The following is a 27,609-nucleotide window of genomic DNA, read 5'->3' on the forward strand; positions in this document are numbered from 1 at the left end:
TTTCACACTTAGAGGAGACCACGATAGACATGTCATGTAGTCCATAAAAATCGTGGCTAATTGTTGAGGGCCATATATTGCTTTGGTTGGGAATATCGACTGGCACATTTTCACTATCTTTGAAGGACAGATATAGTGATGTTCATTTATAGCTTTGGTTACATTTTATATTTGGAACTTACAAAAACATAGGTAGTAAACTAGAAAATAGTCTATGATAACGAGGGGAAATTGTTATTAACAGAATTTAGATACTTTAATCTACATAGGATATAATTTAGAGTGATTCTTCATGGTATACATGGTTAAAAATAATTTACATTGATAGATATCATAACTAATAAACTCTACATATTCTAATCTACATAATTATGTGGTAGTCAAATATAATTTAGAGTCATGTTCATTTATAGCTTTGGTTGAGTTTTATATTTGGAATTTACAAAAACATAGGTAGTAAACTAGAAAATAGTTTATTTCTATGATAATGAGGGGAAATTATTATTAACATAATTTAAATACTCTAATCTAAATATAATATAATTTAGAGTGATTCTTCATGGTATCGATGGTTAAGAGTAATCTACGTTGATAAGTATCATTATTAATAAAATCTACATATTCAAATCTACATAATTCTATGGTAGTTAAATATAATTTAGAGTCATTCTTCATTGCATAGAAGTTTAAGGTTGTTAAAAATAATATACATTCATAAATATGGTATGAGGAGAGATGATTATTAATAATTATAATTTTGAATTGGATGATTCATTAAAAATCACAAATTAGGTATGTTTTTACACCCCTTACCAAGGGTGATGAATATCAATTATTACTTAAGTTTCATATTTTTCTTAATAAGAACATGAATAACATTTTTATTAGTTCAAATATTCATAAGAAGTGTAGTTGTTATATAAGGAGAATTAGGAAAAAAATGAGTTATTAGCTAGATAGAATCATTGAGGCCATCAAATTTAGAGGACCCTTATCCAAAAAATCTGGAAGTTTTTCCCATATATTTTAGTATGCCTATAAGAATATATAATGTCAATATTTTTTAGAATTAAACAATATTTACAAAGATACATGCATGAGATCTAAATAGAAGGGCCACCTCCTTCCCTGATTGCTTCCTAGTAAGATGATTTTATGGCATTGAAGTCTCCAACCTATTGAGTAATTGTGCATTACTCAATTCTAGAATATGTTGGTTCGCATGGACCTATATCCATTGGAAACTAGATATTTTGTACTAATTGACATAGAAAAACCAATCCATCCTCTCATTCCTTTGGATACTATTATTTGGTTCTACTAAGATATGCATTTTTTTTTTTTTTTAATCTTTGGGGTGGATTTGTTGTGGTTGAATTTCAAAGAGTAAATTTCCTCATGAAGTTGGTTTACACGTTCCTAGAAAAGTTAAATTTCTATATCTTTTGAGTTGGCCATTTGGGGCCCTAGTTTCAATTCCTCTTGCAAAGCTACCCGTCTACAAAAACAAGTAGTATGAAGATATTCCAAATACATAGAGAGGATATTTAATTTACCAATTAACATGTGCCATAGTAACCTGAGGTGATCGGAGAACAATGTGTAAACATAGTTTATATAATGGTAGACTGTTGAACTCTGAGAAACTTCATCCTAGAAACCTGAAAGGCCATGAACATGTTGGATTTGGAAGCTATAGGTCCTCTCCTTGGGAAGGATTGTAAGATTAAAAAGTAATCAATTTACACCAGGTGATTAAATCCCTATAGCATAATGTGGAACATTGTTAGTATCCTCTTCCCACATAGTAAATTACTCAACTCACTTCACATGATGTCTTACCTAGTGAGTTGTCTTCATATGATTCTGTCATGGATGCCATGGATCTAGTTGATATGCCTCGAGAAACAATAGACATTGATGTTGACAAAATTATTCCTCCCCACAATTTTAAGTGGCACAAATTACTATTTGTAACACATGAAAGTATGTCGAAAGAGAACTTGGAAAACATTCCAAGGATCATATGCATGAACATTTCAATTAAATTAGGTGTAATATAAAACACTTTAATAGGCTCATACTTTCTGCTTTGAGATATTTTATAAGGCACATTATGTTATTCAAGTTATTTCACTGTGGTTTTTCTTAGATTTATCAGGGGATGCCTAATTTTAATCCCTTAATTGTCATGTATGAGATAAAAGTGCATGACAGATCCAACTATATTTAGTGAAAGATCTAGCTTTTTAACGGTAACAGATTAATTGCAATGAAGATGGAGGTTGAAAAGATTCATCATGATGACTTCATCTAAATATTATCCCTTGATTGGGTCGATATATAATCTATTTCTAATCGCCATGAAACAAGGAACCATTAGGGTCTTTGATGATTATAAGGATTTAAAAAAGGTTTATTGCAGGATAATTATCATATCCCACTATTTAGATATTTACATTATTTGTCATCCATCTTAATTATAGTAGAGTGGAATATTGGAAGAATTAGCTTATGGGTTCATTTTTATCGGTGCATCGTAATTTGTAGAATTAGGGTGTGAAACCTTTTGGGATCCTTTTGAGCAATTAAATGACATTTATTGGGGCCAAAAATATCCAATTAAATTCCAAACCTTATGATTCTATCCAAGACCGATATAGATTTTCAATAATATAAGAATAATGTCAATCAAATTTCATAAGAAAAAGTAATTCATCCCGTGAATTGAACCATCATGATTCATGAGTATTCCATGCTATCTTTTATTACTCATGAAAATGGGCTAGCCAAATTTGGAGTATGAAGAAGAATATAGAAGGGTCAAATTTATAGCTTTATTTGAGAGTTAAAGGAGTCAAACATTATCCCTACTTTTCTAGAAAGATATGTTATAACTAAACCACTAGGAGGAATACAAGTTTCCACTTCATTCTGTTGTATCTGATTCCAAAATTGAGTAGAGTAATCGGGAGTGGGAGTTATTGAGCATAATAAAATTCAAAAGTTTTTTGTAGTATCCTAATAGGCCACAAGTATTAGGTAACTCCATGGAGAGTTACTTCTCCTTTGTACTCACAGTATTTCCATATCAAACAAAAGGGAGTACAACATCTCACCTTCTAGCTGGGTTTTTACATGTAATGGTTTCCAAGATGATATCTTTGTGTTCATTACGGTTGGTGTGTGATTCTATTCTTTTTATCTCTTTTATGCATTTTTACTTATTTCATGCGTAAACAAAAAAATAGTAATTAACAACTACGAAATCTAAAGGAATTTAACACTCATACTATAAATTTCAGTTTATTTTATCAAGTCTATTGTGATAAACTATTTATTGAAAATTCAATGGTACTATTGAAGTCCCAACTAGGCCTCAGACCATTTGGTGTGGAAGTCCCATCCGATATTATGGCCCGGTTTCCATTATCTTGAGGATTTTCCTCAACTCTTGCTTGTCAACACAAGAGAGTGGTATGCTTTGTCTTCGAGAAGTGAGGTTTGCATGCCTCGTGAGTGTAAGTGCGATTTGTGTTAATGGTTCTTTCGCTGTTGAGGGAGAGGGTGAGAGTGAGTTCCAGGTCAATTGGAAGTAGCCCCAATGCTGCTAGGAACACATACACACAACAACGCGTACGCAGCTTCTGGTGGAGTAGTCCACACGGATGCGACAGTGACAATGCACAAGGGAAGATAACATGTATAACACTCAGTGGACTAGTCCACATGAGTGCAATGGTTGTTTACAACAAGTTTCATGTCAAAGGTGTGTCTGACGTCCCAAAGAGTAGTATGCATGGTGAGACATCATTAACAGTATATACAACACAGTTCCATTAATAGATTATGTATTACAACAAGTGAAATAGTTCAAATGTAGAACATAGGTTAATGTAACATGCATCACAAGCGTTAAATATTAGCTTTACAACTGTTACAGTACATGTGTGAAAACGTGTTGGCATGTTAGCAGGCTTTTGAACCAAGTGAAAGTTCCAAGATACATCATTAACCCCGGTGAGGGTCATTGGAGCCACTACTTACTCCTTAAAGGAAAGATTACAGACTTTCTTGGCTATGTGGGAAGAGCTGAGGTGAAAAGTCCTTTGCATGTGCAAATGAGGGGGTATTTATAGCCAAGGGTGAAACTGACCCTTGTGGTTGTTCAACTACCCTCATAACTTTTTAACTTCCATGAATTTTCGACTTTACATGACTCTTTGTACAAAAAGTGCATCTCTTGTACTTCCACATTACATTCCATTGATTCACAACATGGCCCACAATAGAGATGTGGATGACATGACTCAACATGACAGTGCTAGTACATTCGAGCTATTGTTGGAGTGCATGTCGAGCTGCAGGGCTGCTGGGTGATGGATGTCTTCATGGTGTGTCACAGCTTCACCTCTGCATGGCAAGGTGCATAGAGTCTTTGATGGACGTTGGTTTGCTTGATGTTTCTTTGGCACGTTGCTCCTTTCTTGTATGCTGGAAGGCTTGATAGGATCATCTGTTTGCCAAAGTTTCATGTTCATTCATTCTTTTGTCTATGAGCACATCTTGCATGTTTTCTTGTTTTTCCATCTGCGAACACATATTTGCATGATCACCCATTTGCGAGCACATCTCTTCACATGCATCATTTGTTCATCCGTTGGTAAACCTGTCCTTCTGCATGTGCTCCCTTCGTTCATGCCATTCATCATCATGCCATGTTTATTAGTGTACCTATACCTACATTCATTCATGATGAGATGACATCAAATCCAAAAACCTCCTAGTCTACCATGACACATGATCATTTTGGATGCGGGTGACCGAGAGGGGTAACAAGATTGTGAGGCAAGATGATGGCTGTGGGCACTGCTGATGAAAACTGCACACTAGTCACTAGGTGATGGAGATGGGAAATTTGAGGTGACAGTGACTGTCCGGAAGGTCTGGCTCGGCTGGAAGGAAAAAATGCACAAATTTTGGGAGGGACTGTCTGGGCTATAGGAAGGCAAGGCAGATAGAATCTATGCATTTTCTAGAATGAGCAGGTAGTAAGGGCTTGAAAGAAAAATTTGCATAATTTCTAGAGGAATATGTCAGGCTACATGGAGAATTAGCAGGAAGAAATTGCACAACTTTTTAGAGGATCTGACCGAGAGTCTGGTAGCCAAAACTGCACAATTCCTGGAGGGAACTAACAACTGCATGTTGGGTTATTGCAGCATAAACTGCATAATTTCCAAGGGGAACTATTAGTCAGCTGTCGGGAGCTTAGAAGCAGAAATTGCGTAATTCCTGGAAGGAACTATCAATCTGTTGCTGGGAGCTGTTGGCGAGAGAAATGTCACTGAGGCTGGGAGGTCTACCTGCTGATCATCTCTAGGAAATTTATGAGCGGAGCAGATTGGTGGATAGCAAATGGCATGCTCATGACAACTACAATTTTTTTTGGATGAGCAGTTGGTTGACTGTCGAGAGGACTGATTGGGGAAGCTGCGTAATTTTCTGAGGGAGATAGGGACAGGCACTGGGTGTCTATCCGGCCTGTATGCGCAATTTCCTCAGTCATCAGAGTGGGATAGGTCAACAGCCTCTATGCAATTTTTGAGGGGAGTCAGTCCTCGGGCTTTCAGGTCCAACTCTCTGGGTGGCTAGCATGAAGGTTAATGGAATTTCTTGTAGGCAGCACAACTTGAAAAGACTTGCTTGGTGCTTTTGCACCGTTTTGGGTGACAGTCAATTGAGTTGATGGCAGGGTGATGGTCTGGAAGTCAGAGGAAATTTTGGTCATCAGAACTTCAGCAAAATGACTATGTGTGTGAATGAGTGAAAGATGCAAATGTGATCTTACAAACACACAACAACATGACTTGACGACGAGACGACTCCAACCAACCCGACACACATGTTCAACATGACTGACCGAAGACGCAAGTGACAAGCATGACACTCGTGATTGATTGTTGATCGACCATGAAGATGCTTGTGCAACAGTGGATTTGACTCTATGTGTGATTGCAATAGATTCTTTGATAGTGAACACAACAAGTACACATGAAGTGAGGACTTTGGGCATAACTAGAACATGGTCGCAAGCATGACTTTGACATCAACATGTAAGACTTGGTGAAATGAACAAGCAAGGTGAATGCTAAGACTCACATGAGTTCATGGATTCAACCCATGTGTGTGCATTCATGAAGCAAAACTCTCAAGGGAGGCTCTGAAATTGGGTGCAGGTCAAAATTATGGATGGTGGTTGTACCCGCTACAACACCTGGTGACACATTGGTATAACTCTAGCTTCTCTGTTTTGGTTCATTGCTAGCATAGGGCCTTGGCCTTTCATGGAGTATTGAATCATTGTGTGGGATGTACTTTATATTCTCCACTTACCCCATGGAAATACATAGTTCACCTTTTTCCAGCTCAGTCAAACACAATCAAAATTTTAGCTTGGTCAGAGTGTTTCTAATCTGGGAAGGGTAGTTTATCTCGCGAGTTGAATATTTTTAGAGTATAAGTTTTCATCTTTGGTGTTCCTCCGCTACCAACAGGCCTGGACAGTACCTCAACGGAGTCACATAGGGACACGCACATTTCTCCACTTCCAGTGAGCCTAGTTAGTACCCGAGTGGAGTTGCATGCTTCACCTCTCTGCGCAAGAAGCCTTTCTCTTCTTTCGCCTTTTTATTTTTTAAAGAGGACCGTGCATCGAAACTTATTTATTCTTGGGGTGGAAGTGGGATCCCGGCTTATTGAGAGCATAAGAGGTTGTTCCTACATAGAAGCATGTAAGACCTTTGACATAGGTTTCCTCATTTAGATTTCCCCCTTCTCCTTTTCTAGTAGTTGGATGAGCTTAAACACATAGAGAAGAAGGCTGAGTTCAAGCATGGGGCTTCCCAGTGTGAACACAGGATCATGGTTCAACCAAAAATTCCTCGCACATGATTCATGCTTTCCATTGAGACTTCATCGGCCGAAGGTTATAACCAAGAATAGCGATGACAGATACAAGACTAGCCAAGTGTTGTGATGTCATGATTTTCTTCGAATCTCAACCACATACTCTATTGAGAAACTAGAATGCAGTAGTTGGCAACACTTATTTCTGGAAATAAAAATAGTAAGGTATTAAGAAAATCAATCAAATGAAAATAAAAATACTAAGTGAAGCAACCAAATAAAAAATAGAAGCAGAAATAAAAGCGAAAGAAAAGTGAGTAAGCAAACACACAAGCAAGCAAACAAATAAACATGCAAAGCAAGAAAGCAAACAAGCATGCAAGCAAGCAAACTCAAAATCAAACACTACTCCTAATCCTAAGCTAACAGTGCATGGGCCTGATCACGTGAAGTGATATTTCCAATGCAGCCACCAGTGCATTAGTTGACCCATGTTGGTGAAGGCTTTGTCTGTGAGAAACCTAATTGTGTGAACCAGCAAATGTGAAAGATACAACAATGAAAATAGACACACTCCAAGCTTACAAACATCCACGGAACAAAAACGATTGAAAGAACATGACATGTACTATGTAGACTTGCCATGGTTCTTTACTACACTACATGCAGATGTTGACTGTAAGAATTCCATTAACCATGATATGAAAACAAATTTGAGAAAGGTAGACCACTTACGTTGCACAAGTGTGCTTGCTGTGTAAGATTCATCCAATGCATGAGTGATGGAATCGTGTAGTTCGAGTGGAGGAAGTAAAATCTGAGTGTTAGATTGATATTGAGTGCATACAAATGAGTGATGAGGAGCCTTGAGTGTTTGAACAATTTCCTAATCAGAAGCGAAACCAATCTCAAGACAGCGAGGGCTTGACATAACCATCAGCTTGGGCTGAAGTGCCTCGACAGTCTGTGCGGTTTCAACTTTGTTGACAGATGGATCTTCGTAGACCTATGACTTAGGTGGATTAACAATGAGTGAATAAACATTGTGATCAAATGATGAGGTGAAGAGATCATGACAACCAAGATCATAAAATTTAGGATGTTGGTCGGCGTCCTCATGGTTTGATGAATCACACAGAGGGGTAGATGAGAAAGAAGGATGTTCACCCTCTATGTTTTCAGAAAGAACAGATGAAAGATCAAGTGGATTTTCAATGAATGATTGTTCCTCTCCATTCTTGGATGGTGGGATGACATACAGTGTGTCCTACAAAATATTAACAATGGGTGCATTCGTGGATGGAGATACACATGAAAAATCAGGGATGGCAGGATCAACAAGGATGCCAGGAAGAAAAGGAGGAGGTATGGATAAACATGGATGGTCCCCTGCTTTTGGTGGATGTTCAAGCTCCCCGTCATGCTCTTCATGAATTCTAGCGCATGTTGGTTGTGCAACACCAACTCTGTCGATAGATCGATCCTCATTCAAAATAAGTGTAGAGTCTGGAATGGAAGAACACAAGGCAGTGTCATCCGGAGGATGATCAGAATATGAAGATGGAGGTTGAGGTACAAAATACATGTGACGAGGTATGGGACTCACAACCAAGTCTACGTGAAAATTGGAAGGAGCGATGTCAAGAGGACGTGACGGTTCAACAAATGTGTGTTCATGCTCTCCAAAATCATTCTGCAATGGTGGAGCTGTTTGATGGGAGGATGGCAGACATTCACTTGTCACAGGGACCGAATCCATCTATGATTACACAACTCCATCACTGAAGAATGTTGAGCGAGGTTTGAGCTTGAACTTCTTCTTGGGATGAGAAAATTTCTTAGGACAGTACTCGAATCAGTCCCAAAGATAGAAAAATTTCTTCTGGCTCTTCAGAGCTTGAAAATACAAATCACAGAAGCACTGCCAAAAATCCATAGGTGAATTATGCGGAGCCTTCCGTTGTTGCTATAGTATTTGATCAAGATGTTCTGGATCAGAATTATAGAAAGTTTCTTCAATGAGATCACATAAGTGCTCAAGTGAGTGCATGTTGTCAGTTGGTACGCTGCACAGTCATCAATGTGGAAATTCATGAAGTGTGTATGCAAGCATCAAGCTGGCTTGTTCGTCAGAACATCCATCTTCCTCATGAAGCATGGAAGCAAAGTCATATAAGAACTGAGGCCAAACCACTATGACTTCATCATCATATGTGTAAGTGGGCAAGTGATCGAAAAACTCCCTCATGATGGTGACATCTTCATGATTCAAAAAACATCACGGAGGGAGAAGAGTGAAAGAATCCATGATAGATATGCAAAGGTTTGAAACATGATGAGAGGACAGAGCTTGTCATCTAGACCTCCTAGCGCCAGAAGTTTTGGTGGTGTTGGATTTGACAACATTCAAGGGATCACCTAGGTATGAAGTACCAAATAGACCTCACAATGTTTGGTGTGGGAGTCCCATCCAGTACGATGACCCAGTTACCATTAGCTTAAGGATTTGCCTCAACTCTTGCTTGTCATCACAGGATAGTGGTCTTCTTTGTCTTCGAGAAGTGAGGTTCGCGTGACTGGTGAGTGTAAGTGTCACTTGTGTCGATGGTTCTTTCACTATCAAGGGAGAGGGTGAGAGTGACTTCCAAGTCAATTGGAAGTAGTCCCAATGCTGCTAGGAACACACAACACAATAGGACATACACAACTTCTGGCGGAGTAGTCCACATGGATGCAATAGTCACAACACACAAGCGAAGATAACATATAACACTCAGCGAATTACTCCACATGAGTGCAATGGTTGTTTACATCAAGTTTTATGTGAAGGGTCTATCTGATGTCCCGGAGAGTAGTCTACATAGGCGAGACAATTTTAACAACATATACAACACATTCCCATTAATAGATTATGTATTACAACAATTAAAATAGTTCAAATGTAGAACACAAGTTAAAGCAACATGCATCACAAGTGTTAAATATTAGTCTTACAACAGTTACAATACATGTGTGAAAATGTGTTGGCCTGTTAGCAGGCTTCTAAATTAAGCGAAAGTTCCAAGACACATCGTTACACCATACATCACTAACCCCGTGTGAGGGGCGTTGGAGCCACTACTTACTCCTCAAAGGAAATATTACAGACTCTCTTGGCTATGTGGGAGGAGCTAAGGTGAAAATTCCTTTGCATGTACAAATGAGGGGGTATTTATAGCCAAGGGTGAAGTGAACCCTTGTGGGTGTTCGACTACCCTCACGACTTTTTGACTTCCATGAATTTTCAACTTTAAATGACTCTTTGTACAACAAGTGGGTCTCTTGGACTTCCACGTTACATTCCATTGATTGACAACATGGCCCACAATAGAGATGTGGATGACATGACTCATGACATGACTTGACATGACAATGCTGGTACATTTGTACTGCTGCTGGAGTGCAGGTCGAGCTGCAGTGCTGCTGGGTGATGGATGTCTTCATGGTGTGTCACAGCTTCACCTCCGCATGGCAAGGTGTGTGTAGTCTTCGATGGTCATTTGTTCACTTGACATTGCTTTCACATGTTGCTCCTTGCTTGTATGTTGGAGGGCTTGATATGATCATCTGTTTGCGAAAGGTCCATGTTCGCTTATTCGTCCATCTCTGAGCACACCTTGCATGTTTTCTCATTCGTCCATCCATGAACACATGTTTGCATGATCATCTGTTCGCGAGCACATATCTTCGCATGCATCGTTTGTTCGTGTGTTGGTGAATCTGTCCTTCTGCATGTGCTCTCTTCATTCATCCCATTCGTCATCATGCCATGTTTGTTAGTGTGTCTATACCTGCATTCATCTGTGACGAGACGACATCAAATCAAAAAACCTCCTAGTCTACCATGACACATGATCATTTTGGATGCAGGTGAATAGGAGATGTAGTAAGGTTGTGAGGAAGGATGATGGCTCTGGTCACTACTGATGAAAACTGTGCAATAGTCACTGGGTGATGGAGATGGGAATTCCAAATCGACAGTGACTATCCACGAGGTCTGTCTTGGCTGGAAGGAAAAAAACTGCAAATTTTGGGAGGGACTGTCCAAGCTACAAGAAGGAAAGGTAGACATAATCTGCACATTTGTTGGAACAAGCGGGTAGCAAGGGCTTGACAACAAAATTTGCACAAGTTTATGGAGGAACAGGCTGAGCTGCATGGAGGATTAGTAGGTAGAAATTGTGCAGTCTTTTAAGGAATTGGTCGGGAGCCTGGCAGCCAAAATTACACAATTCCTGAAGGGAACTAGAAGTTGGTTTTCAGGTTAATGGCAGCAGAAACTGCACAGTTTCCAAGGGGAACTAGCAGTTGGCTAGTGGGAGCTTGGTAACAGAAAGTGCGCAATTCCTGGAGGGAACTGTCAACTTGTTGCTGGGAGCTGCTGGCGAGAGAAACTACACTAAGGTCAAGAGGTCATCTTGTTAATCATCTCTGTGGAATTTTTTAGTTGAGCCGACTACTGGGTAGCAGAAGGCATGCTCATGAAAACTGCACAATTTTATGGATGAGCAACTAGTTGATTGTAAGGAGGACTGACTAGGAAAACTGTGAAATTTTCTAAGGGAGACATGGAAAGGCACTAGGTGTCTATTTGGCCTATTTGTACATTTTCCTTAGTCAGCAGAGTGGGTAAGGTTAGCAGCCTCTACGGAATTTTTGAGGGGAGTTAGTCCCCGGGTGGCTGGTGTGTCCAATTCTCCGGGTGGCCAGCATGTAGGTTGATTGAATTTCTTGCAGGAAGCACAAATTGAAAAGACTTTCTTGGTGCTTATGCACTGTTCTGGGTGACAGTCGATCGAGTCGATGATGAGGTGATGGTCTTGCTATTAGAGGGAAGTCTGGTTGTCAGAACTTTAGCAAAATCACTAAGTGTGTGAACGAGTGAAAGATGCAAATGTGATCTTACAAACACACACCAACACAACTTCATGATGAGACGACTCAAACCAACCCGACACACATGTTCAACATGATTGACCGAAGGTACAAGCGACAAGCGTGACACTCTTTATTGACCGTCGATCAACCATGACAACGCTTGTGCGACAGTTGATGTGACTCTGTGTGTGAGTACGACATATGCTTTCATAGCGAACACAACAAGTAAACACGAAGCGAGGACTTTGGGAATAACTAGAACATGGTTGCAAGAATGACTTTGACATCAACATGCAAGACTTGGTGAAATGAACAGGCAAGGGAAATGCTAAGACTCACACGAGTTCATGGTGTGAACCTGAGTGTGTGCAGTGATCAAGTGAAACTCTAAAGGAAGGCTCCGAAATTATTTGTAGGCCAAAATTTTGGAGGGTGGTTGTAGCCACTACAATAGATAGTTTATAAATCATATTGGTATCATAAATGGTTTAATTAAGAATACCTATGAGATGTTACACAAGGAGTTAGGAAGAAATTTAAGTAGAATGTTGTAGAATCATAGGCATGTCAACGCATCTCTTCATAGTAACCCTAATATGGAAAAATAGATATTCATATGGGTGGAAGTACAAGTCACTCATATTAGCTACATCATGAACTTCCTTATGGTAGCTCTAGAAAACAATATTAGAATTGAAAAATATGGAGGTTCTAACTCAAAGGTCAGATAAAAGGAAAAATTATGGGATAATGAAAACCCAAAAAAGGAGTCAGGTAAAGAACCCAAAAAAGAGCAGTTGAGTTTGAGCCTTATTATCCATTCACATTCTTTTTTCAATATAGAAGTGAATTTTGACACAAAGTTATACTAACATGATGATGCCTTAAAATTGAATCATTCATTGCAGTAACTAGAACTACATTTTATCATTTACCATATATATGATGAGTAGAAAATATCATTTTCTATATTGAGGTTAGAGGGATATTTCACGGCCTATTTAGAAATCCATACAAAGACTCTTAGGCTGGAGGATGATCAACTAGTAATAAAGCTGGAGGAGTTTATAACCCTAGTAAAGTCTAAATTCTACCCCATTCGTATGTAGAGGACTAATGGATATAATGGAACTACATCAAAAAGAGGTAGTGGTAGTGTGTATAGGAGTACACCACTGAAATTAGGAAGAGGACCATCATGTTGATCATCCCTTTGAAGAGCCCTGATGTAGAAGGCCTACTTAACCATCTATGATTGTGGTTGGAAATATTTAAACCAAAAACGTTGCATGAGGCTTCTATACAGGCACAATATCTAGAAAACATATGCTAGAAGAAACCATAGTCAAGTGTTTTGAGATAGGAAGAACATCAAGAAGCTTCCAAGGAGGGGAAGAAGAAGTAAAATTGAAGGAATTATAAGAATATAACTACCACTACACTTTAGTGCAATTATTATAACAATTATTGCAAAAAATACAACATTGATGGTCACATTGTGGAAAGGTGTTGGAAGCTGCATCAAGAGAGGAACCCAAAAAATAAGAAGAAGAAGGATGGTGTTCAGGGGCCTCATAGACTAATGTAATTCTCTACATAGCATATTATACATTGAGTAAATTTGTTTAATAAAGGATACATATATGAAGTAAATGTAATGAATATTTAGTTGGAAGTACAACCAATCCAATCATATATCATCTTTAAAAGTAATTATGAAGAATAAATAAAGATATGGTTGGTTAACCTTCCAAAATATTTATCTCTTTGATTTTATTTGTGTGTTCTTGTGTTTATGTTGCAATGCAGTCTAGACTTGTTAACTATGTGTTAAATCCATGTCTTCAATACTTTAGTTCGACTACTATAGACACATAATCTAGGAGAAAATGGGGAAGTGTAAACATAAAAAAGAAATGGTAAAGCCCTTGTAAAAGCTTGTTGTTGATGCATGAAGCATGAATATTTGCAACCAAAAAAACATGGGCCTCCCTTACATCCTCGTCGAACTTTTGATAAACCCTACAAAAGAAATATGAAAGAGTTGGAAAGATAAAGATAACCTATAATTTGAGAATTTGATCATGCATAAATATTTGCACAATAAAAAAAATGAAATTTCAATAGTTGAAGGGTTGCATGTAAAAAAATAAAAATGTTGCAAGTGAGGTCTACTACTATTCTTGCAGATATTCTCTTTGGATGAAACAAGTTCTTGCATTTTGTTCCATGTAGATATTCTCTTTGGATGAAATAATTTATTTTGATTTGTTTAATTGATGCAGAAGTGGGAATACGAGTGACATGAGGATATGATTTGTCATATGATGGTTGAGAGGATGATACCACTAATACACACAAGGGGGTTTTAGGACAATATTTGAGACAAATTTCAGGTAAATTGTCTTAAGTTTAGACGGAAAAAACCCTCTGTGTTGTCTTAGATATTGCCTTGAGGCGAATGTCTCAAATTATTGTCCTAAAAAATTGTCTCTATAAAGACAATATATAAGACAAGCATTATTGTTTATTAGAAGATAATTTCATTTTTGTCTCTTTAGAGACAATAGTTGGGATTAAAGACATTGTATTTATAGAGACAATATGTTCTTCATCCTAGCTATTGTCTCCCTAGAGACAATTAAAAATATATTTAAGGATAATACAACATCACTTTTGTCTCTTTAGACAATATAAAACAACGAATCTGGAAAAATATTTCACCATTTAAATAAATCAACATAAAAAGTATTTAATTAAAAATAAACTACAATATCATAACTTAATTCAAATTAAGGCACAATGGAATCGAACCAACAACCTTTTGCTTACAAGTCAGGTGCTCCATTGAGATAACACCTTTTAAAGAATTATGTGAGCACTTATGGTATCTAATTTTCACCCTGTCTTAAGCCCATTGAAGGTTCTTAGCACAAGAAGAAAACAATACAATTAGTCCATGACCCAGAGTACATGTTCACTTCAATTACCTGCATAAAATTATGTACTAACTCCTAAAATGAACACAAAAAACTTGAATGAGTATTGGGTTTGTCACGTAACACTAAGACCACAAGTATCTCTGGTCATTCTATAATAAGTTTGACAACATTATTGCACCATCTACCATGAATGTTTTACAAAATCCCTTTTTTGGTATTATTATTTGTAATGTCTGCAAAACCCAAGTATTTATTCATCGTATAATTAAGTGCTTTTCATAAATAAGTGCCATTTTCCTCAGAAAATCAAAAACCATGTGTTTGTAAACAAAACTAAAAGAGTATTTGCATCATATCAGGTGGATAACCTATTCATTTTTCATAGGACAATGCCTATTTTGATGAAAAAATAACATCTGACATCCTGCCATCTACTCTCAATGTCAATCCAATACACCCCATCCCTCACACACAAATAGTTGAAGAGGATAACCTAAGCACACACATGATGCACATTATTTCCATTATTAAATTTCACCTAGTAGACAATTCACCTCAAAATTAAAAAAGAAAAATAATCGAGAGGATTCTCCATTCTATCATGTTGGTAATTTAATCTAACAAAGAAGAATATCAATAGTTTCTCTTCTAAATAGTATGTGAAGACCCACCTAAAGAGCATAGTTGTCTAATGACCATTGAGACTCGATTTGAGAACATGGTTTTGCCTATGGAGATTATTTGAACCCCAAATCTTGGTAGGGGAAAAATCATCAAATAAGAAAGATGAAAAAAATACTCACTTCTTGCAAGAAAAACTACATTGAAGGGCTGCTATTTAATAAATAAACATATAATATTAATCTTGTAAACATATATCCACCATTAACAATATTAAGTGTATATATTGTTGTCATGCTATGAAGGAAAGAGGACTTCATTTCATTATGAGAAATTTGACGTCTAAAATGGGCCTCATAAGAAAAATGTACAGCCAAAATAAAATTTATAAGAAACAATACATTCAAGATGATGATTTCAACCATGGCGTATGATTCACCATTTTTTTAGTAAAAGGGTAAAAAGTGTAAAAACTAATAATATAATAAATCAACTCGTATTTTCAACTTATCTCCCTAAGGTTTTACTCAAATTTCAAGCTGGAGTACTCGTTGGATGAAAAATTTCATTCATCACCCAAGGATTACCCATGTTGCATACTTTCGATGGACCCTTCTACATGAAAAATGAGAAATACATGAAAAAACCTAATTGCAATTACATTTTTCATCCATTTCTCAGTTTTTGTGTAGTAGTGTCCATTGAATGCATGCAACATAGGTACTCCTTGGATCAGGATTCAATTTTTTCATCCAACAAGTGTTTTTGTTCGAAATTTGAGTAAACCCATAGGGAGATAAGTTGAAAATATGAGTTGAAAAAATAGTTTTTTATTTTTTCCCTCTAAAATTTGATGATGTAATCTAATATTATTTTATTATTTCTACTATTATTTTATAATTTTCTTAGAAGGCCCATGTTAGACCTCACAATTCCCCTAATGTAAACCATATTAGGACGTTGTATCTGAGCGAAGAGGGAAGAAAACATCTACTTAGTATTGTCTTGTAACATGATTTATATCTTCTTTCAACAATGCTTCCCACCTTAAAGAAACAATATTCAGGTTCATGTTTGGGTACTACACAATATACTATTGCATGCCATTTATAGGTTGCTAAAATTTAATTAGAAAAGCGCTCGAGCAACAAAAATGTTACAAAGATTATAATTGGCCTCTCTATAAAACCATGCACAAATCATTTGCCCATAACATTGGGAACTCTCATTTGTTCTAGCTACCAAGCTTTGAATTTTCTATTACACTCTATTCCATTAACAAAATTTCAAAATAGGAACTTTGGATGCAAGAGGCTTGATTTGTTTTCCACTAATAGTAATATGGTAGAATGGACGATTTGATACATTTTCGATTGTGAGCTCCATCTAAAGCTTTTTCAAGTATTCATAATAGTCAAATAGTGTTTTGTGAAATAACCTTGCCAAATCTCATAAATAAATGTCCATCAAAAGTGCTATTCATGCTTCTTATAACATCTTTATGATTGCCTTCCACATAATATCCAAATATCTATTGTAATTATTGTTGGGGCATGGTTGGTTTACAGAGATAATTGGAGATTATTTAGAAGTTGGTACTAATGACTAAAAAACTATGGGAACCTCATGCATTGTGGGCGGGTCAAAAGGTTGTCTCATTGTGAAAACCCTGTGAAATCTATAAGATCTTTCTTACAACCCCAAGATCTGTGTATGTTGTTGCTACTTCTTCATCTACAATTTCCATTACTATATCATTGTATTCTTTTGATAGAATTTGCATTCAAATTCCCATGTCAAAGAAACCAATGTTATTTCTTTATTTTCTTCATCCATGCAACATCCCAAGACAAACAAGCTTCACAATTGACAAAAATACAATCCCAACTAAAGAAAATTTAGAGTCATTATCATCTTACCAACTGAAGCAAATTAGAGTCCTTATCCACAACTTTCCTCCCTATGAGTAACTCTAAAAGAACAATGTCATAGTTGTACACATCATATTTCTCGTTAAGCCTAGATGTCCTTCCATATTCATGGTCAATATAACTAATAGTACCCATAACATAGGTAGAGGTGTGGGTTTTTGCTGAAGGGATACACTTGGGATTGCCGAAGTCCGAAAATGTGCTTCAAGTTGTTATCTAAGACAATTGTGAAAGTTTTAACATCTCTGTAAATAATACATGGGTTACAATCATCATGGAGATATGTTAGATGTTATTCAACTGGCAAAGCAATCCTTAGACATGTGTTCTAGTCTATCTTAATCTTCTTTGAAGATCCTACATACAAGATGCATTGCTTGGATTTTCCAAGTAGGACAATAGCAAACATTCACTATATATGAAAGGTTGGTTAGAATCTTCTGCTAAAGCCTATATGACTATTATGCATGTAAATTTCTAGAGAGGTTTTTCCATCCATTTCACTCACCATGTAAGATGTTCCATATATTTCCATTCACCATCTAGTTGTAGAACAACAAATTGCCATGTGGAGAAAGAGAATAATCATACAAACTTAGAAGATTCTAATTCTTGATGTTTCCAATACTCTTAAACTTAGTTTCAAATTGGTGCAAACTTTGTGGATATGGCGTCTATAATATTTTAAGAGAAATTGGATTCAAACTATTTAGAACACATTTATAAACTAATCTTCTAGCACAATAACCAATTACATATCTCTCATTCAAATTTTCTTTGATTTGCATTATGTCATCATACATGTGGAGGGCCATGTCCATGTGAAATATTACTAGCCTTGGAGAACCTGTTCAAAAAATCAAATAATTTTTTAAATAAGGGACACATATTGATGTTGATATAATTCTTACGTCCATGATATAATCCAGAGAAATAATACCTTGTACCATTTTGTTTGCTAACCCTTTGGTAAATTGTTTTGGATGATTTTAATGGTGGAGAGCTATAATAATCAACCATACTAATAAAACTAAACCAAATGATATGTAAACAAGAGATGTTGTTGAGATTCAAGCCATTCATTTTCAAAATCAACTTAATTCTGTTAAAAATATAATTTAATAGAAACTTGTATCACAAAATGTAACTAATCAATGAAATCTAAAATTTAGTTAATTTTTCACCCTTTTACTATATAGAGTATATCCCACAAGCTGATCTAATCCAATCACCAAAGAGACATGGATTCCATAAAATTGTGTTGCAATAATCAATCCTATCAGATAAGATGCACAAACCCATTAATAACCAGAAAGAATACCAAATTTAATCCAGAAAAAATGTTTACATTGTATCTACACATTTCTGAGGTAAATCTTATAAAATTATTTATTACAGGAATATTTCTAGATAAATTGTTGTAGGAGAGATTTATGTGAAATGGTTGAAATCATTTGTGGTATAAATTAGTACACATACTATAAATGTGAATATTATTTCCTTTGTAATTTCACAACAAAATGAACTTAGAATAGGTGATGGGATTTAGATGAATTCTTATAGTGTAGAAAAGATGAAAAAAATGGTCAATTGGTACAACACCTCCCCTAATAAACTGTTTGTATTCAAGATCGTGAAATGATCCAACTACAGAGTTATTTTTAGAATAATTGTGAACCTATTAAATAAATTATATTGTATAATTCATTATGAGGAACTTGTAGTGAGACCAAATTATGTAGGTATTCAAGTTCTTGAGGAATGTGACCTGATAATCGATTAGCAAAAAGGTTTTTGCATTGAAGATATATCACACCATGTTACTGTGCCATTAAAGTGGTAATAGGTACAATAATTAGGGATGTGGAAGAAACACAACTATAGAACACTTTTGTAGGCTAGAAAAATCAAGTATAGAAGTCTTACATATCCCTAATGCCTCTCACATTTCAAAATTATGCTGGGAGAAAACCAATGAGTTTATTTCCACTCAAATTCCTTGAATTCACAATCCAATAGAGATCACAAGGATTAATATAATATCTACCCATAGAAACTATTTAAAAAAAAAAAAACAGTACATGTGAAGCTTAAAATTATAAAATATGTTCCAAATGCCCAACAAATCCCTGAATAGGTCTAGAAATATCATTTTTAGAGAGGCCCTATTCACATCGGATAAGAGATCAATCAAAAAGAATATTCTACCTTTGGCCCCTTAGAGTAATTACGTTTCTAGATAATATTTTAATGGGGAGCCTAGGAAACTTAATCAAGACAATCAAATAAAAATAATTCACAATGTGTCTACATTTATAATATGTTTGAGCTCCACAGAATTTCTCCCTTGATGTTGTTGGAGGATAATTTTTTGTAAAACCCACAACAAAAAATGTTAATAACTTTGAATGTACTTCTATTAAATTCAATGGTTCATTATGTTATATAAATTGATCACATTGTTAGAGACATTTACAAATATGTGAGGTTGTCAATTTTATGAAATTCCAAAGGAACTATTCCATTCAAATGATTTCCATGTACATTACTACACAACAAAAGTCAAGAAAAGACATGGCCTCAATATTGTTAGATAAATAGAAATATTATCCCACAATTTATCTAGTAAACCTGAATATTACAACACTTACAAGTAATTAAGAGCAATGCATGAACTAATTTTTGCTAAAATTAAACCTTCAAGATGATTTCTAGTAAGGTTCCTATCCCAACAAAATACAACCTAGTATTGTTAAATACTTGTAGAAAAAATCCACAAAAGTTAATGATTGATGTGTATTGTATAATTAGATTTGAATATTATTCTACATGCAAACATAAAGTTACAATTCAAACAATTGTTCCAACATTCCCAGCATAGGAAGAATTTTCCCTGTAAGTCGATTTTCATTTACCTGCTTGCATATTCATGTACTGGTCACTACCAATGGGGATTCTCTTATAATTCAAATCCAATCTGTAATTTTTGCATTTTAGAGATGATGATAGGCGTGATTTAGAGCTCTTACCAATAGCTCAACTTTGTCATGTTCCCCAATTTTGGTGGAATAGATCTCGTGAGATTATTACTGTGAAAATACTTGAGAATTATAAAGGAAAGAGTAACAAAATAAATTTGAAAAATAATGAAAGTAATAGTCAAAATGAAAGGAACTGGATGATATAATTCAGGTATTTAAGTATGCAACTGACGTACAACATTCTAGTGTAATTCAAGTTTCCTAACATAGGAGGAATTGTTCTAGTAGGATGATTATCACTTAAATCCATGGAACAAAGATACTAATTCATCATTGCACTAATTGATTATGTGCCAAGTCCCTAGAAAAATGCAAAATCATATAATTTAATCATGGGATCTCCAGACTCCATATTTTCCATATCCTATAAACTTTTTCATTAAGTAAAGAACTGAAAAGAGAGTAGAACCCAAAGTAGCACTCCCAACATACATGATCTTCAAGTTTAGAACTTGAGACAATGTCTAAGCAATAGGTGTCATTAACTTGCTATTATTAAAAATCCTGTAAATTTGGTCCATGTGTTATGGAAACTACCATTATTTTCTAATACAAGTCAAAATAAATAAACAATTACAAATTGAACAAAACACTCTACAAGATCTAATAATCACAAGATGTTACAATACTTACAGTTTTTCAAGTTGTTTCAACTTCGATATTGAAAAAGGAATGTCTTCATATAAATAATTATAAAAGACATCTCTAGAAGAACATTTAAGAGGAAATAAACTCAAGGCATTTTATGAAACTATTAGATTAATGACTATTTAATTTCACTAGATAGATGTTCAGTGGAACATAATAGATTAGTCGGTCATATTCTACCTCATGAAATTACATTCTTTTTTTAGAATAATACTTGATTGCGACCCATTTATTTATATAAATAAGAATATATTAACCTTAAACCAAATCCTGAGTGTTGCGATATGATCAAATCTACTTAAACTAAGTTGCAGTTGAGTATTAGTTTTGCTTGGATTTATAAACGTTTGAAATAAGGCCTTCCTAGAAGAATCAATCCACTTCATTAAGAAAGAAGACAAACCCAGCATACCATCGCAAGATCAGAAAGAAAAACTCCTAGGATTTTCCAAGAAGAGTAATAGCCAATATCGTCGAGAATTTTGCCATAGCGACCATTTATTTTGAGGTCACTTCATACAGAACATAATAAATAAAATAATAACAACATAAGCTTATGAAGAATTGCTCCATATAATTGGCATTGCAATAATCAACTTAAATGACAACCCAAATAGTTAAAAACATATAGACATTAGACCTATGGATTCACATACATTGATTCTGGACTTTTCGGATTGCGAATGACAGGAGAGATTTCACCTCTGATATTTCTCCTCAAAATATCTATTTTACTTTATACTTTCCATATTGTTCAATAATAAATTAATGAGTTAAACAAGGAGAAAGCCACATTTAAAATCAAGAGAAGTACCATAAAACTATAAGGTTTATGTTGTAGCAATTTCAAATCAGAGTCATATTTGTTCCCAAAACATCAAACAAGAGAGATATATACACTACAAGGAAAAAGGTCATTGATTAGGGTCATGCCTATGAAGGACCTTTAAGGTTCGTCACCAATGTTGCATATGGTGTCTTTCCTTAAAAGAACATTGTTGTAAGTGCATATATTAATGATCCTTTACGGTTTCCCATCAAACCCATTTTCAATGACACTTTTGGTGATGGTTGTTAAAGGATCATCACTATTTCTCTCTTTGGTGACACTTCTACTGAAGATCTTTTATTGGCCCTCACCATGTCCCTTTTTGGTCACTTTTAGTGACGGTAAAAGAATTCTTGTCACCATTGATCATTACGATGCGTTTTTGATGACATTATGTGACTGTTGCTATATTTTTTGTCAAAAGGTAATGATTTAAGACCATTGTTATGGAATCTTTTTCATTATGTGCCCAAGCCCATAGTGATTAGAGTCAATAAATTTGTTAAGAAGTAGCTAGTTTGTATCATTTCCCTCAAGTTATGAGAATATACTTTCCCTATGAATCAACACATGTTTCATGTTTGTTAGGTTTTTTATCTAGCAAATTCCCTTTATATGAAGTTCCATTGGTGTGTGTAGGAACCATATTATTTAATACATAATCAAGCTCATTGAATTCTATTAATGAGAAAGACCTATCCCTCCTCAACACTCTTGGCACACATTGATATGCTTTGTCACACACTAACATCCCTTGGCACCTCACATGTCTTGGAACATATTTATACCTAGAACATATTGTCATGACTAGTTGTCCCAAGCACATGTTGCCATGCCCTAGAACAACATAGCACTCCACTAGCATGTGTTGGCATGCCCTATAGTCCCTAACATGCTTTGGAACACCTTGGAATGGATTGACATACATTAGAACTTGGCATACATTGGCACTTGGCATGTATTGGAACATATTATTAGTGTGCCTAGTATGACCCTTTTGAAAAAGGTAAAGTGTTGAATTATTAATCGTCTTAAGTGTTAATTTATTTTCATTTTAGCTTGGTTGTCCCTTTTGTTTCCTTGACACATGTTGGCACACCTTAGAACCCTACACATCATGGAATGCCTCAAAACTATTTGACACATGTTAGCACACCTCATAACTCCCTAGCACTCTTTGGCACTTCTTGACATGCTATTGTATTCCTTGGCATGCCTTACCACTACTTAGCATACCTTGTCACTCCCTCCTTGGCACACCTAGCACTCATTTACACTTCCTAGCACACCCCATATTCATTCATTTGCATGCATTTTTACCTAGTGTTCCCTTGTGTCTCCCTAGTACCTGCTAACACTCCTTGGTATGCACTGGCATTCTCTGGCACACCTTAGTAGTCTTGAACATGCCCTGCCACTTCATATCACTCGTAAAACTCCTTGAAACACATTGACACTTAGTACGTGTTGGCAGTTGATAAATCCTTAGCATGCCTGACATGAATTGAGATGCCTTGGTATGCTTTAGCATGTGTCAAAATGGTTTGGCATGGTTTAATATTAAATTTATTTGTGGTCAATTATTGGAAAGAAAGATATAAGTAATAGAGGAAGATTTGAAACTTAAAATGCACTAACACTTGGCACGTATTGGTACCTACACTACTACAAAAATGATTTTAGGGGTGATTTGGCTTATGGTGGTTTTTTGAAAACCATCTCTAAAAGTGCTTTTAGGTATTTATGGGATGTTTTTGAAAATTCCATTGAAAGTCATGAAAATTTGAACTTTTTCCAGGGTTTCTAAAAGTAGCCTCTAAAAGTGTTTTCTCGTGACTTTTGGAGGGGGTTTTAAAATTATTTCTCCTAAATATATTTTTCATGGTGATTTTTTGAAACCCCCCTAAAAGTCATGAAAATTGAACTTTGGGGGCGGGGGGGGGGGAAGGTGGGTGGGTTCCAACGACCTCCTATAAAAGTGTTTTCTCATGGCTATTTTTTTGTTTTGGGGGGATGGGGGGTGGGGTTTAAATGAATTCCCCTAAATATATTTTTCATGGTAGTTTTTACCCCCATAAGGTTCATGAAAATTCAGCAAATGCCTCTAAAGGTGTTTTCTCGTGACTTTTGTGGAGCGTAGGGGGGGGTGGTGGGTTTAAATGATTGCTCCAAAATACAATTTTCATGGTAGTTTTTTGAAAGCCCCCCTAAAATTCATGAGAATTAAACTTTTGTAAGTTGATTTTCAAACACCATGCCACCCTCCCCTCCCCAAAAATAAAAAAAAATTCATGAGAATTGAACATTAGGAGGTAATCATTTAACAACTGCCTCTAAAATTTCAATTCCCATGTTTTTTGGGGTGGGAGTTTCCAAAACCAGATCCAAAGTTCAATTCTTGTGAGTTTTAAGAGGGGTTTCAAAAAAACCCCCCTTAAAATTCATGACAATGTAACTTTTGGAGGCAGTTTTGGACAATCTCCCCCTACCCCTGCCCCTCCCCCCCAAAAAAAAGTCATTAGAATTAAAATTTTAGAGGTGGTTGTTAAACAACCACCTTGAAATGTTCAATTCTCATGCATTTTCATGGAGGGGGATTTTTTGGTACATTGAATGGGGCATGGTGACATAAGGGTATCATGGATCAGTAGAAGCGAGAGGTTGGAGCATCGTTTACTGAGATCTATAATCCTCATGACATAAGGGCCGTAGGACCTCATGACATAAGGCTAGGGGGGCTATAGGGAAGTAAAAGAGAGAAATTGATAAGGGAAGCCCAAATAGTTGTGATAAGGTGATTAGCGTCCCCATTATCAGAACCCATAATGACTAAATTGCTTATCCCCTTAAGCCCCAAGTCATAATCCCTTAACCCGTACACTCGTAATTAATAACCCATTGACCCCTTCGATCCCTTAAAACCTAAGACACTAACCTGTTAACCCCTAAGCCCCATCTTAGAATATTTTAACCACCCTTTAAAGTCACAATAATGTAATTTTGGATGTGGTTTTAGACAACTCCCCTCCCCCCGCCAAAAAGAAAAGTCATTAGAATTAAACTTTTAGAGACGGTTGTTAAATGATTGCCTCCGAATGTTCAGTTCTCATGAGTTTTGGGGGAGGGGACATTTTGGTGTATTTAAAGGCATCAGGAGACATAATCATAGAATGGCTGGATAGAAGTGAGAGGTTCAAGCATGGTTTATTGAGATTTATAATCCTACCATTAGACAATGAGAAGGGGCCTTAGGACATCGTGACATAGGGGCTAGGGGGACTAGAGGGAAGGAAATAAGAGAAATTGATGAGGGAACCCCCAATAGTTGTGATAAGGTGATTAGGGGACCCATTATCAGAACCCATAACCACTAAATTCCCTATCCCCTTAAGCTCCAAGCCATAATCCCTTAACCCCTACACTCGTAACTCATAACCCATTAACCCCTTAATCCCTTAAAACCTAAGCCACTAACTATTTAAACCCTAACCTATATCTTATAATGTTAACCACCCTTAAAATTCACAATAATGTAACTTTGGGAGGTAGTTTTCGACAACCCCCTCACCCCCACACAAAAATAGTCATTAGAATTAAACTTCTAGAGGCGGTTGTTAAATGATTGCCTCCAAATCTTTAGTTCTCATAAATTTTTGGGGAGGGGGATATTTTGGTGTATTGAAAGGCACAAGGAGACATAAGCATAGCATGAATGGGTAGAAGTGAGAAGTTTTAGCCTAGTTTATTCAAATTTATTATTGTATCATTAGATAATGAGAAGGGGCCTTAGGAACTCATGGCATAGGGGGTAGGGGGGCTATAGGGAAGGAAATAAGATTAACATATAGGGGAACCCCAAATGGTTTTCATAACGAGATTAGGGGCCCCATTATCATAAATAATAAGCCCTTAACCCATAACCATTAAATTTCATATCCCTTTATCGCCAAAGACATAATACCTTAACTCCTTAAAAGCTACACTCATAACTCATAACCCATTAACCCCTTGATCCATTAAACCCTAAGCCACTAACCCCTTAACCCATAACCCCTACCATAGAATTTTTGAACCACCTAAGCACTAAACCCTCATCGTTTTAAACCCTGACCCTTAACCCCTGACCCCTAACCCCTTAACCCAATAACACCTAAATTCCATAACCCTTAAGAACTTAACCCATAAATCCCATGACCCCTAACCCCTTGGTGCCAACCATAAACCCTAAATTCCTTAACCACTAAGACATTAACCTCTAACCCCTAAACACCTTAGACCTCAACCCCTTGGCCCTCAACCCCATAACCCGTAAAACCCCTAATCCCTAATCCTTTACCCTTAACCCCTGACTCCTAAAACCCTTAACTCCTAGAAACCCTAAGCATTTCTCTCAAACCATGGGTACTCCAACACTAATCTTCTTGGTAATATTTTTACCATTTACCCTTAACCCCTAACTCGAGACCCCTTAACTCCTAGAACCCCTAATCCTTTCTCCCAAACCATGGGTGCTCCAACACTGATCTTCTCAGGTTTTTGTCTACTAACCCCTCTAAATAAAACCTCCAAACACTACTGGGGTCCAAGAAAAAGAGCCACAATGTCCCAAAATATGATCTACATTTTATGGACAATCACATTTCCCCAAATATCCTCCATGTATTTGCTTTAAAATGGAAACAATATGGTCTTCTAATGTCCACAAATGCATCCTACTTCATAGGAATAAATTAAGGTTGATCTCCATGCATGACCCAAACGCAACTCATGTCCACTCAAAAGAAAAAGGGGGATATAAGTGTTTCCCTTTAACTTTCATCATCCTTTGACACTTGTACATTATCTCACCACATGTATGGGTAACAATCCCATACAAGTCTACAATATTCTCAAAGGTTTTTTCCATGACATGCTTAAAATTACATTGAAATTCCCTTAGTTTTCTCCAAGTCTATTCAAAATTGAAACATGCAGTCCTTAACTACATGAATGGTGCAATATTCAAGCTATCCATATCTAGGTTCATCCCCTTTTGACCCCCTTTTTTGTGGCTTCAATACAAAGATGACCAAGGTCATCTTACAACTGGATCTCCCTTTTTCATCTCGTGAGAATATCGCCTCATTCTTTATAATTGGATTGCTTCTAAATAGAACTACACTAATGTAGGTTTTAAACCCATACAAAAATTACCTGCATACAAATTTTAAGAACATAAAATAAACAATGGTGAGAGAATAAAACATAAAAAAAATATACATAGATATTTTCCCTTTTATCCCAAAACTGGGACTACCAGATTGATTTTTCATTATGTTCCTTTCATTGTTATTATACATATATATACATGTTGAAGCATCCATCAACCCCAATCCATTAATCCTAGGTTATAACATAACCATAGTTCCCTTGACCGATCAACAAAATACCATGGACAAAAAACCATCACGCCCAAAACCATGTGTAAAGTCCATGCTCAAAACCATAGGTAGGTCCGCCCCCCTGTGATCCACCGATAGTGCCCGACGCAACGTACAGGGGAGCTAGCCCCTCGCACATGGGGTAGTCATGGATAGAACATAACACGACCCAACAACTAATACTCTCAACATATGTTGGGATAGAAGATACATTAAGAGGAGAAACACATAGGTCAAACTCAAGCTTATTGTCAAACACAGTTCAAACATATATAAAAAATTAAATAGTCTACACATGTAATTCTTACATTTTTGGATGGTTTTGGATTAACTCCACCATTTTATTTCCCC

General features: G+C 36.2%; 2 pseudogenes; both read right to left on the reverse strand.

Moving 5' to 3' along the window:
* Positions 1-16,803: 16,803 nt before the first annotated feature.
* LOC149160032 (LRR receptor-like serine/threonine-protein kinase SIK1) lies at positions 16,804-18,752 on the reverse strand (annotated as a pseudogene).
* Positions 18,753-18,981: 229 nt separating this feature from the next.
* Positions 18,982-20,611, reverse strand: LOC149160033 (uncharacterized; annotated as a pseudogene).
* Between the last annotated feature and the right edge of the window lie 6,998 nt (positions 20,612-27,609).

The sequence above is a fragment of the Pinus tabuliformis genome, chromosome 5_2 (assembly GCF_031772625.1).
Source record: "Pinus tabuliformis cultivar Carrire ecotype Pingquan chromosome 5_2, CPIR1, whole genome shotgun sequence".
Taxonomy (NCBI): Eukaryota; Viridiplantae; Streptophyta; class Pinopsida; order Pinales; family Pinaceae; genus Pinus; species Pinus tabuliformis.